Source organism: Xenopus laevis, chromosome 4L (genome assembly GCF_017654675.1).
Source record: "Xenopus laevis strain J_2021 chromosome 4L, Xenopus_laevis_v10.1, whole genome shotgun sequence".
NCBI classification, from domain to species: domain Eukaryota; kingdom Metazoa; phylum Chordata; class Amphibia; order Anura; family Pipidae; genus Xenopus; species Xenopus laevis.
The window spans coordinates 2,367,300-2,377,504 of NC_054377.1; the positions used below are offsets into that span (position 1 = coordinate 2,367,300).

The 10,205-nt window shown below is 42.0% G+C and overlaps 1 protein-coding gene across 1 annotated transcript in view; it reads right to left on the reverse strand.

Annotated features, from left to right (window-relative positions):
• Window positions 1-1,510, reverse strand: part of dennd2b.L (DENN domain containing 2B L homeolog) — a 71,938-nt gene extending 70,428 nt beyond the window's left edge. The window contains exon 1 of the mRNA XM_041589691.1: window positions 1,381-1,510. The gene's annotated coding sequence lies outside the window, so the exon portion shown is untranslated. The remainder of the gene's footprint in view (window positions 1-1,380) is intronic.
• Between the last annotated feature and the right edge of the window lie 8,695 nt (window positions 1,511-10,205).

Here is a 10,205-nt window from a genome sequence, read left to right on the forward strand (position 1 = left end):
ACTAAAGGGGTGGTTCACATTTAGTTAACCTTTAGTATGTTATAGAATGGTCAATTCTAATCAACTTTTCAATTGGTCTCCTTTTTTTCTTTTTTAACGTTTTTCAGTTATTTGCCTTTTTATACTGACTTTTTCCCGCTTTCCAATGGGGGGTCACTGACCCCATCTAAAAAACAAATGCTCTCTAAGGCTACAAATGTATTGTAATTGCTACTTTTTATTGCTCATAGGCCTCTCCTATTCATATTCCAGTCTCTTATACAAATCAGTACATGGTTGCTACGGTAATCTGGACCTTAGCAACCCAATGGCTGAAATTGCAAACCGGAGAGCTGCTGAATAAAAAGCCACAAATTATAAAAAAATGAAGACCAATTGCAAATTATCTCAGAATATCCCTCTCTATATCAGACTTAAAGTTAATTTAAAGGGGAACAACCCATTTCAATTAAGCACTGCGTATCTTGACAGCGCTATATAAATAAATGATGAAATTAACGTTTGGTATGTAATAGAATTGTCAATTCTAAGGAACTTTTTTTAACAGTTTTTTAATTATCTGCCACCTTCTTCTGACTAGTTCAGATTTCAAATGGGGGTCACTGACCCCATGTAAAAAAATGCTCTACAAGACTATAAATGTATTGTTATTGCTACTTTTTATTCCTCATCTTTCTATTCAGGCCTCTCCTATCATATTCCAGTCTCTTACTCATATCAATACATGGTTGCTAGGGGAATTTGGACCCTAGCAACCAGACGGCTGAAATTGCAAACTGCTGAATAAAACGCTAAATAAGTCAAAACCCACAAATAATAAAAAATGAAAACCAATTGCAAATTGTCTCAGAATATCCCTCTCTACATCAGACTAACAGTTAATTTAAAGGTGAACAACCCCTTTAACTGAGGGTTGGTGTCTCTTACTCAGTAATGGTTGTAGTAAATGAATGTGGAATTAATTCCCAGTGTAAAAGAATCCTGGGAGTTATAGTCCAACAACCTCCAGGGGTAATACGGTTACATTATCAGCTGCTTCCATTCAGGTTATTGCAGATAAATGTGGTTTATAGAGGGTGAGCTGCAGTACCAGTTCTCACCAGTTTCAGCCGACAACCAGTGTTTCCCATAGGGCTGCAACAGAACAGCGCCACCATGTGATCAATTCCAGCAATAGGCACAGATATGTGAAATGGAATCACTTGAATGAAACGAATCTCACACACCTTGAACCGTCCCCATAAGTAAGTGATTAAAATCCATTTAACGGGGTATTTTCTGCTGATTCCTAAGACAATGGGGTCTCTCCATCTCCCCCAGTCTTCCTGCAGGAGGGACCCCACAGGGCAGAGAATAAGGAATAAAACAAAGAGAACTCACCCAGGTGAATATCCCCAAGTGTTGGAGGGACGCCGGGGAGTAGTCGACGACCCCTCTCTTTAGTATCTCCCCTCGCAGACCCTCCTGCTTCCAGCCCCGCTCTGATCTCTGCGCCTGAAACTAATTTTTGGAAGCTGATGGGGGGAAAAAATGCAAAGACAGGAAGTGAAAGAGTGACGGGGAGTTGAATGTGAAATGTTAAACCAAAACCGCCAGGGAAGGGGGGTCGGACTGGGAAATGTGCCACTCGCCATCACTATAGACCTGACGACTTTATCCTGCGATAACAATGAAAATTGGAAAGATCCCCCCAAAAAACTGGAATTTTATTTTCCTCCTGGAATGTGAGTGCAACATTGTAGTAAAGCAATTTGTAAAGATATTGCTGCTTCCGAAACAATGTTTCCTTCACTGGACTGTCAATCAGCCGCTTCTGCTACATTGTTTCATGAGTCAGAACCAGTTTCCATAAAGAATCCTTCACTGGACTGTCAATCAGGCGCTTCTGCTACATTGTTTCATGAGTCAGAACCAGTTTCCATAAAGAATCCTTCACTGGACTGTCAATCAGGCGCTTCTGCTACATTGTTTCATGAGTCAGAACCAGTTTCCATAAAGAATCCTTCACAGGTCTGTCAATCAGCCGCTTCTGCTACATTGTTTCATGAGTCAGAACCAGTTTCCTTAAAGAATCCTTCACTGCACTGTCAATCAGCCGCTTCTGCTACATTGTTTCATGAGTCAGAACCAGTTTCCATAAAGAATCCTGCACTGGACTGTCAATCAGGCGCTTCTGCTACATTGTTTCATGAGTCAGAACCAGTTTCCATAAAGAATCCTTCACAGGTCTGTCAATCAGCCGCTTCTGCTACATTGTTTCATGAGTCAGAACCAGTTTCCTTAAAGAATCCTTCACTGCACTGTCAATCAGCCGCTTCTGCTACATTGTTTCATGAGTCAGAACCAGTTTCCATAAAGAATCCTGCACTGGACTGTCAATCAGGCGCTTCTGCTACATTGTTTCATGAGTCAGAACCAGTTTCCTTAAAGAATCCTTCACAGGTCTGTCAATCAGCCGCTTCTGCTACATTGTTTCATGAGTCAGAACCAGTTTCCATAAAGAATCCTTCACAGGTCTGTCAATCAGCCGCTTCTGCTACATTGTTTCATGAGTCAGAACCAATTTCCTTAAAGAATCCTTCACTGCACTGTCAATCAGCCGCTTCTGCTACATTGTTTCATGAGTCAGAACCAGTTTCCATAAAGAATCCTGCACTGGACTGTCAATCAGGCGCTTCTGCTACATTGTTTCATGAGTCAGAACCAGTTTCCTTAAAGAATCCTTCACAGGTCTGTCAATCAGCCGCTTCTGCTACATTGTTTCATGAGTCAGAACCAGTTTCCTTAAAGAATCCTTCACAGGTCTGTCAATCAGCCGCTTCTGCTACATTGTTTCATGAGTCAGAACCAGTTTCCTTAAAGAATCCTGCACTGGACTGTCAATCAGCCGCTTCTGCTACATTGTTTCATGAGTCAGAACCAGCGAACACAAAGGGATAATAATAATAACAGCAACGAGTGGATGTTGGGAAGCTGCTAAGGCCGCCGTGGGTTTGAATGATGATTAAAAAGAAGAAAAGAAGTATAAGAAAAGGAAAATATGGTAATAAAAGTAGAACTGTAAAATCAACGTGGTCACTGACCCTAGCAACCACATATCTTTATACGTTTGATTGAAACAAGCAAATGGGCCCTTTTTATGTTTCAAATGTCTCCTAACCCTTTAGATTGTAAGCTCTTGCGAGCAGCGGGCCCTCTGATCCTATTGTGATTCTTGTTTGTTATATGATTGTGAGATCCCCCTGTTCCTTATTAATGATGATGATGAATTCAGGCCAAACACGGGAAACACACTAATAATAGAGTCCTAACCCTTTAGATTGTAAGCTCTTGCGAGCAGCGGGTCCTCTGATCCTATTGTAATCCTTGTTTGTTATATGATTGTATAAATTCCCCCTGTTCCTTATAAATGATGATGATTTCAGGCCAAACACGGGAAACACACTAATAATAATAATAATAATCATAATAAAAATCTGGGAAAGAAAATGGATCATTTGCAAAGCTGCTGAGCTTCAAATGGGGGTCACTGACCCCATCTAAAAAACAAATGCTCTGTAAGGCTACAAATGTATTGTTATTGTTACTTTTTATTCCTCATCTTTCTATTCAGGCCTCTCCTATTCATATTCCAGTCTCTTATTCAAATCAGTGCATGGTTGCTAGGGGAATTTGGACCCTAGCAACCAGATGGCTGAAATTACAAACTGGAGAGCTGCTGAATAAAAAGCTAAATAAGTCAAAAACCTTAAATAATAAAAAAATAAAAACCAATAGCAAATTGTCTCAGAATATCCCTCTCTACATCAAACTAACAGTTAACTCAAAGGGGGACACCCCCTTTAAGGGGGGCTGCTTGGGGTTGAGGGTGGTATAAAATGGGGAACCCCAGTCATTTTGTGGGAAGAGTAGAAGCAATAGCGTTCATTACTGAGTATATCAGACAGACCTTGTTGTTATCATCTACCGACCTACCAGCTGTTGGTGAACTACAACTCCCAGCATTCAGAGGCAAGAAGCTATCGGTCGGATATCAAAAGACTAAACCATTTCTAACCCACGGGGGGAGGTAGGGTTTCCACCTTTTCTGGAAAAAAATACCGGCCTTCCTATATTTTTGTGGTTTTTCCCTATAAATAACATTGGCATCGAGCAACAACCAGGGGGCGACAAACTTAAAGGGGCAGTTCATCTTTACTAATTGTACCAACAACAAATCCACGGTAATAGGGACCAAGCTCAGTAGAGGCTGCTGGGAAATGGACCAACTGTATTATTTGCTCTGTGACACGAAAACTGTAAATGAACTCATATATTTCTGGATCTTGATTTTTATTCTTCTAATTTTGTTATTTACAGAGTTTGTCCCTTTTTTCTGTCTGTCTTTAAGTAGAAATGCAGACCAACTGCATGTTGACAGATAATCCTAAAATGAACTTTCCCTTTAAGAGAGTGAAACCCCCTGATTAGGGAGAAAGACACAGGGAATGGGGGAATGTGCAGAGAAAAGCAGGGGAGGAATTGGGAAATAAGAAAAAGCAACTTTGTACATGGAACAGTCCGGAACAATCCAAAATTCTTCAACCGCCCAAAATAAATAAAGTGGACCCTGCGCATTCCTTATTATCTGAGCAGATCCCCCCGCCTGTGTCATTGTCCTGCACTGGGGGGCAAAACCCCCATAATTAGAGAATGACTGGATTCTACCGGATATTACTCTGATTATTTACAGCTTCACTGCCCTGGGGAGAGACACGGGCGAAAGATAATGATTGTCAGCGGGGCAACTAGGGTCAACTGGGGCCCCTTATAGGAGGAGTTACTGCATATTTATTATTCTTCAAATTAGTCTGCCCCCAGCATAAGCCATTGACTGTTGTGTATTATCAGTAACTATCTCCAAGGTTTGGGGGTGCAGGAGTATAGAAGGGACAGTGGGGTTCCTGACTGATGTACAATATCAATATATGTATGAGATACAGATCATTATCCCAAGGTTTGGGGGTGCAGGAGTATAGAGGGACAGTGGGGTTCCTGACTGATGTACAATATCAATATATGTGTGAGATACAGATCATTATCCCAAGGTTTGGGGGTGCAGGAGTATAGGGGGACAGTGGGGTCCCTGACTGATGTACAATAACAATATATGTGTGAGATACAGATCATTATCCCAAGGTTTGGGGGTGCAGGAGTATAGAGGGGACAGTGGGGTTCCTGACTCATGTACAATATCAATATATGTGTGAGATACAGATCATTATCCCAAGGTTTGGGGGTGCAGGAGTATAGAGGGACAGTGAGGTTCCTGACTGATGTACAATATCAATATATGTGTGAGATACAGATCATTATCCCAAGGTTTGGGGGTGCAGGAGTATAGAGGGACAGTGGGGTTCCTGACTGATGTACAATATCAATATATGTGTGAGATACAGATCATTATCCCAAGGTTTGGGGGTGCAGGAGTATAGAGGGACAGCGGGGTTCCTGACTGATGTACAATAACAATATATGTGTGAGATACAGATCATTATCCCAAGGTTTGGGGGTGCAGGAGTATAGAGGGACAGCGGGGTTCCTGACTGATGTACAATATCAATATATGTGTGAGATACAGATCATTATCCAAGGTTTGGGGGTGCAGGAGTATAGAGGGACAGTGGGGTTCCTGACTGATGTACAATATCAATATATGTGTGAGATACAGATCATTATCCCAAGGTTTGGGGGTGCAGGAGTATAGAGGGACAGTGGGGTTCCTGACTGATGTACAATATCAATATATGTGTGAGATACAGATCATTATCCCAAGGTTTGGGGGTGCAGGAGTATAGAGGGGACAGTGGGGTTCCTGACTGATGTACAATATCAATATATGTGTGAGATACAGATCATTATCCCCAAGGTTTGGGGGTGCAGGAGTATAGAGGGACAGTGGGGTTCCTGACTGATGTACAATATCAATATATGTGTGAGATACAGATCATTATCCCAAGGTTTGGGGGTGCAGGAGTATAGGGGGACAGTGGGGTTCCTGACTGATGTACAATATCAATATATGTGTGAGATACAGATCATTATCGCAAGGTTTGGGGGTGCAGGAGTATAGGGGGACAGTGGGGTTCCTGACTGATGTACAATATCAATATATGTGTGAGATACAGATCATTATCCCAAGGTTTGGGGGTGCAGGAGTATAGAGGGACAGTGGGGTTCCTGACTGATGTACAATATCAATATATGTGTGAGATACAGATCATTATCCCAAGGTTTGGGGGTGCAGGAGTATAGAGGGACAGTGGGGTTCCTGACTGATGTACAATAACAATATATGTGTGAGATACAGATCATTATCCCAAGGTTTGGGGGTGCAGGAGTATAGAGGGACAGCGGGGTTCCTGACTGATGTACAATATCAATATATGTGTGAGATACAGATCATTATCCCAAGGTTTGGGGGTGCAGGAGTATAGAGGGACAGTGGGGTTCCTGACTGATGTACAATATCAATATATGTGTGAGATACAGATCATTATCCCAAGGTTTGGGGGTGCAGGAGTATAGAGGGACAGTGGGGTTCCTGACTGATGTACAATATCAATATATGTGTGAGATACAGATCATTATCCCAAGGTTTGGGGGTGCAGGAGTATAGAGGGGACAGTGGGGTTCCTGACTGATGTACAATATCAATATATGTGTGAGATACAGATCATTATCCCAAGGTTTGGGGGTGCAGGAGTATAGAGGGACAGTGGGGTTCCTGACTGATGTACAATATCAATATATGTGTGAGATACAGATCATTATCCCAAGGTTTGGGGGTGCAGGAGTATAGAGGGGACAGTGGGGTTCCTGACTGATGTACAATATCAATATATGTGTGAGATACAGATCATTATCCCCAAGGTTTGGGGGTGCAGGAGTATAGAGGGACAGTGGGGTTCCTGACTGATGTACAATATCAATATATGTGTGAGATACAGATCATTATCCCAAGGTTTGGGGGTGCAGGAGTATAGGGGGACAGTGGGGTTCCTGACTGATGTACAATATCAATATATGTGTGAGATACAGATCATTATCGCAAGGTTTGGGGGTGCAGGAGTATAGGGGGACAGTGGGGTTCCTGACTGATGTACAATATCAATATATGTGTGAGATACAGATCATTATCCCAAGGTTTGGGGGTGCAGGAGTATAGGGGGACAGTGGGGTTCCTGACTGATGTACAATATCAATATATGTGTGAGATACAGATCATTATCGCAAGGTTTGGGGGTGCAGGAGTATAGGGGGACAGTGGGGTTCCTGACTGATGTACAATATCAATATATGTGTGAGATACAGATCATTATCCCAAGGTTTGGGGGTGCAGGAGTATAGAGGGACAGTGGGGTTCCTGACTGATGTACAATATCAATATATGTGTGAGATACAGATCATTATCCCAAGGTTTGGGGGTGCAGGAGTATAGAGGGGACAGTGGGGTTCCTGACTGATGTACAATATCAATATATGTGTGAGATACAGATCATTATCCCAAGGTTTGGGGGTGCAGGAGTATAGAGGGACAGTGGGGTTCCTGACTGATGTACAATATCAATATATGTGTGAGATACAGATCATTATCCCAAGGTTTGGGGGTGCAGGAGTATAGAGGGGACAGTGGGGTTCCTGACTGATGTACAATATCAATATATGTGTGAGATACAGATCATTATCCCAAGGTTTGGGGGTGCAGGAGTATAGAGGGGACAGTGGGGTTCCTGACTGATGTACAATATCAATATATGTGTGAGATACAGATCATTATCCCAAGGTTTGGGGGTGCAGGAGTATAGAGGAGACAGTGGGGTTCCTGACTGATGTACAATATCAATATATGTGTGAGATACAGATCATTATCCCAGGGTTTGGGGGTGCAGGAGTATAGAGAGACAGTGGGGTTCCTGACTGATGTACAATATCAATATATGTGTGAGATACAGATCATTATCCCAAGGTTTGGGGGTGCAGGAGTATAGGGGGACAGTGGGGTTCCTGACTGATGTACAATATCAATATATGTGTGAGATACAGATCATTATCCCAAGGTTTGGGGGTGCAGGAGTATAGAGGGACAGTGGGGTTCCTGACTGATGTACAATATCAATATATATACTGTATATATTAATACACCAGCATTTGTCCCTTTTACTGACAGTACAAAATAAATTCCAGCTCATTATAAAATCCCTGACAAGTATGAAATGTCGCCCCCCGGTGTTCAGCTATTTCCTGACGGGCGTCTCGGACCCTGAATGAGGAATTCCAATGCCCCAGATCAGATCCGCACGTGACTCACATTGCAAAATCCAGTCCCAGGGCACAAGAGACGAAATGGAAAAATGAAAAAGATGTGAAACACATTCAGCTGGAACAGCACGGGGGTCTCCAGCATTAACCCCCCTGCTCTTTATATGATCTTAAATAGAACATGTAACCAGTCTGTAAGTACCGGATATGATCCATTAAACTTTACTCAGCCCTGTCGGGAACAATTAGACACAGAGCTCAGTCAGATAGTATGAGGGTATAGCTTATTGTGTGCCCAGAACATTCCTTCTCTGTATATTTGTATTTATACATATGGGAGGAGGAGGTGCCATATTGATTCCCTTAGACAGTACAGTATGAGGGTATAGCTTATTGTGTGCCCAGAACATTCCTTCTCTGTATATTTGTATTTATACATATGGGAGGAGGAGGTGCCATATTGATTCCCTTAGACAGTACAGTATGAGGGTATAGCTTATTGTGTGCCCAGAACATTCCTTCTCTGTATATTTGTATTTATACATATGGGAGGAGGAGGTGCCATATTGATTCCCTTAGACAGTACAGTATGAGGGTATAGCTTATTATGTGCCCAGAACATTCCTTCTCTGTATATTTGTATTTATACATATGGGAGGAGGAGGTGCCATATTGATTCCCTTAGACAGTACAGTATGAGGGTATAGCTTATTATGTGCCCAGAACATTCCTTCTCTGTATATTTGTATTTATACATATGGGAGGAGGAGGTGCCATATTGATTCCCTTAGACAGTACAGTATGAGGGTATAGCTTATTATGTGCCCAGAACATTCCTTCTCTGTATATTTGTATTTATACATATGGGAGGAGGAGGTGCCATATTGATTCCCTTAGACAGTACAGTATGAGGGTATAGCTTATTGTGTGCCCAGAACATTCCTTCTCTGTATATTTGTATTTATACATATGGGAGGAGGGAGGTGCCATATTGATTCCCTTAGACAGTACAGTATGAGGGTATAGCTTATTATGTGCCCAGAACATTCCTTCTCTGTATATTTGTATTTATACATATGGGAGGAGGAGGTGCCATATTGATTCCCTTAGACAGTACAGTATGAGGGTATAGCTTATTATGTGCCCAGAACATTCCTTCTCTGTATATTTGTATTTATACATATGGGAGGAGGGAGGTGCCATATTGATTCCCTTAGACAGTACAGTATGAGGGTATAGCTTATTGTGTGCCCAGAACATTCCTTCTCTGTATATTTGTATTTATACATATGGGAGGAGGGAGGTGCCATATTGATTCCCTTAGACAGTACAGTATGAGGGTATAGCTTATTGTGTGCCCAGAACATTCCTTCTCTGTATATTTGTATTTATACATATGGGAGGAGGAGGTGCCATATTGATTCCCTTAGACAGTACAGTATGAGGGTATAGCTTATTGTGTGCCCAGAACATTCCTTCTCTGTATATTTGTATTTATACATATGGGAGGAGGAGGTGCCATATTGATTCCCTTAGACAGTACAGTATGAGGGTATAGCTTATTGTGTGCCCAGAACATTCCTTCTCTGTATATTTGTATTTATACATATGGGAGGAGGGAGGTGCCATATTGATTCCCTTAGACAGTACAGTATGAGGGTATAGCTTATTGTGTGCCCAGAACATTCCTTCTCTGTATATTTGTATTTATACATATGGGAGGAGGAGGTGCCATATTGATTCCCTTAGACAGTACAGTATGAGGGTATAGCTTATTGTGTGCCCAGAACATTCCTTCTCTGTATATTTGTATTTATACATATGGGAGGAGGAGGTGCCATATTGATTCCCTTAGACAGTACAGTATGAGGGTATAGCTTATTGTGTGCCCAGAACATTCCTTC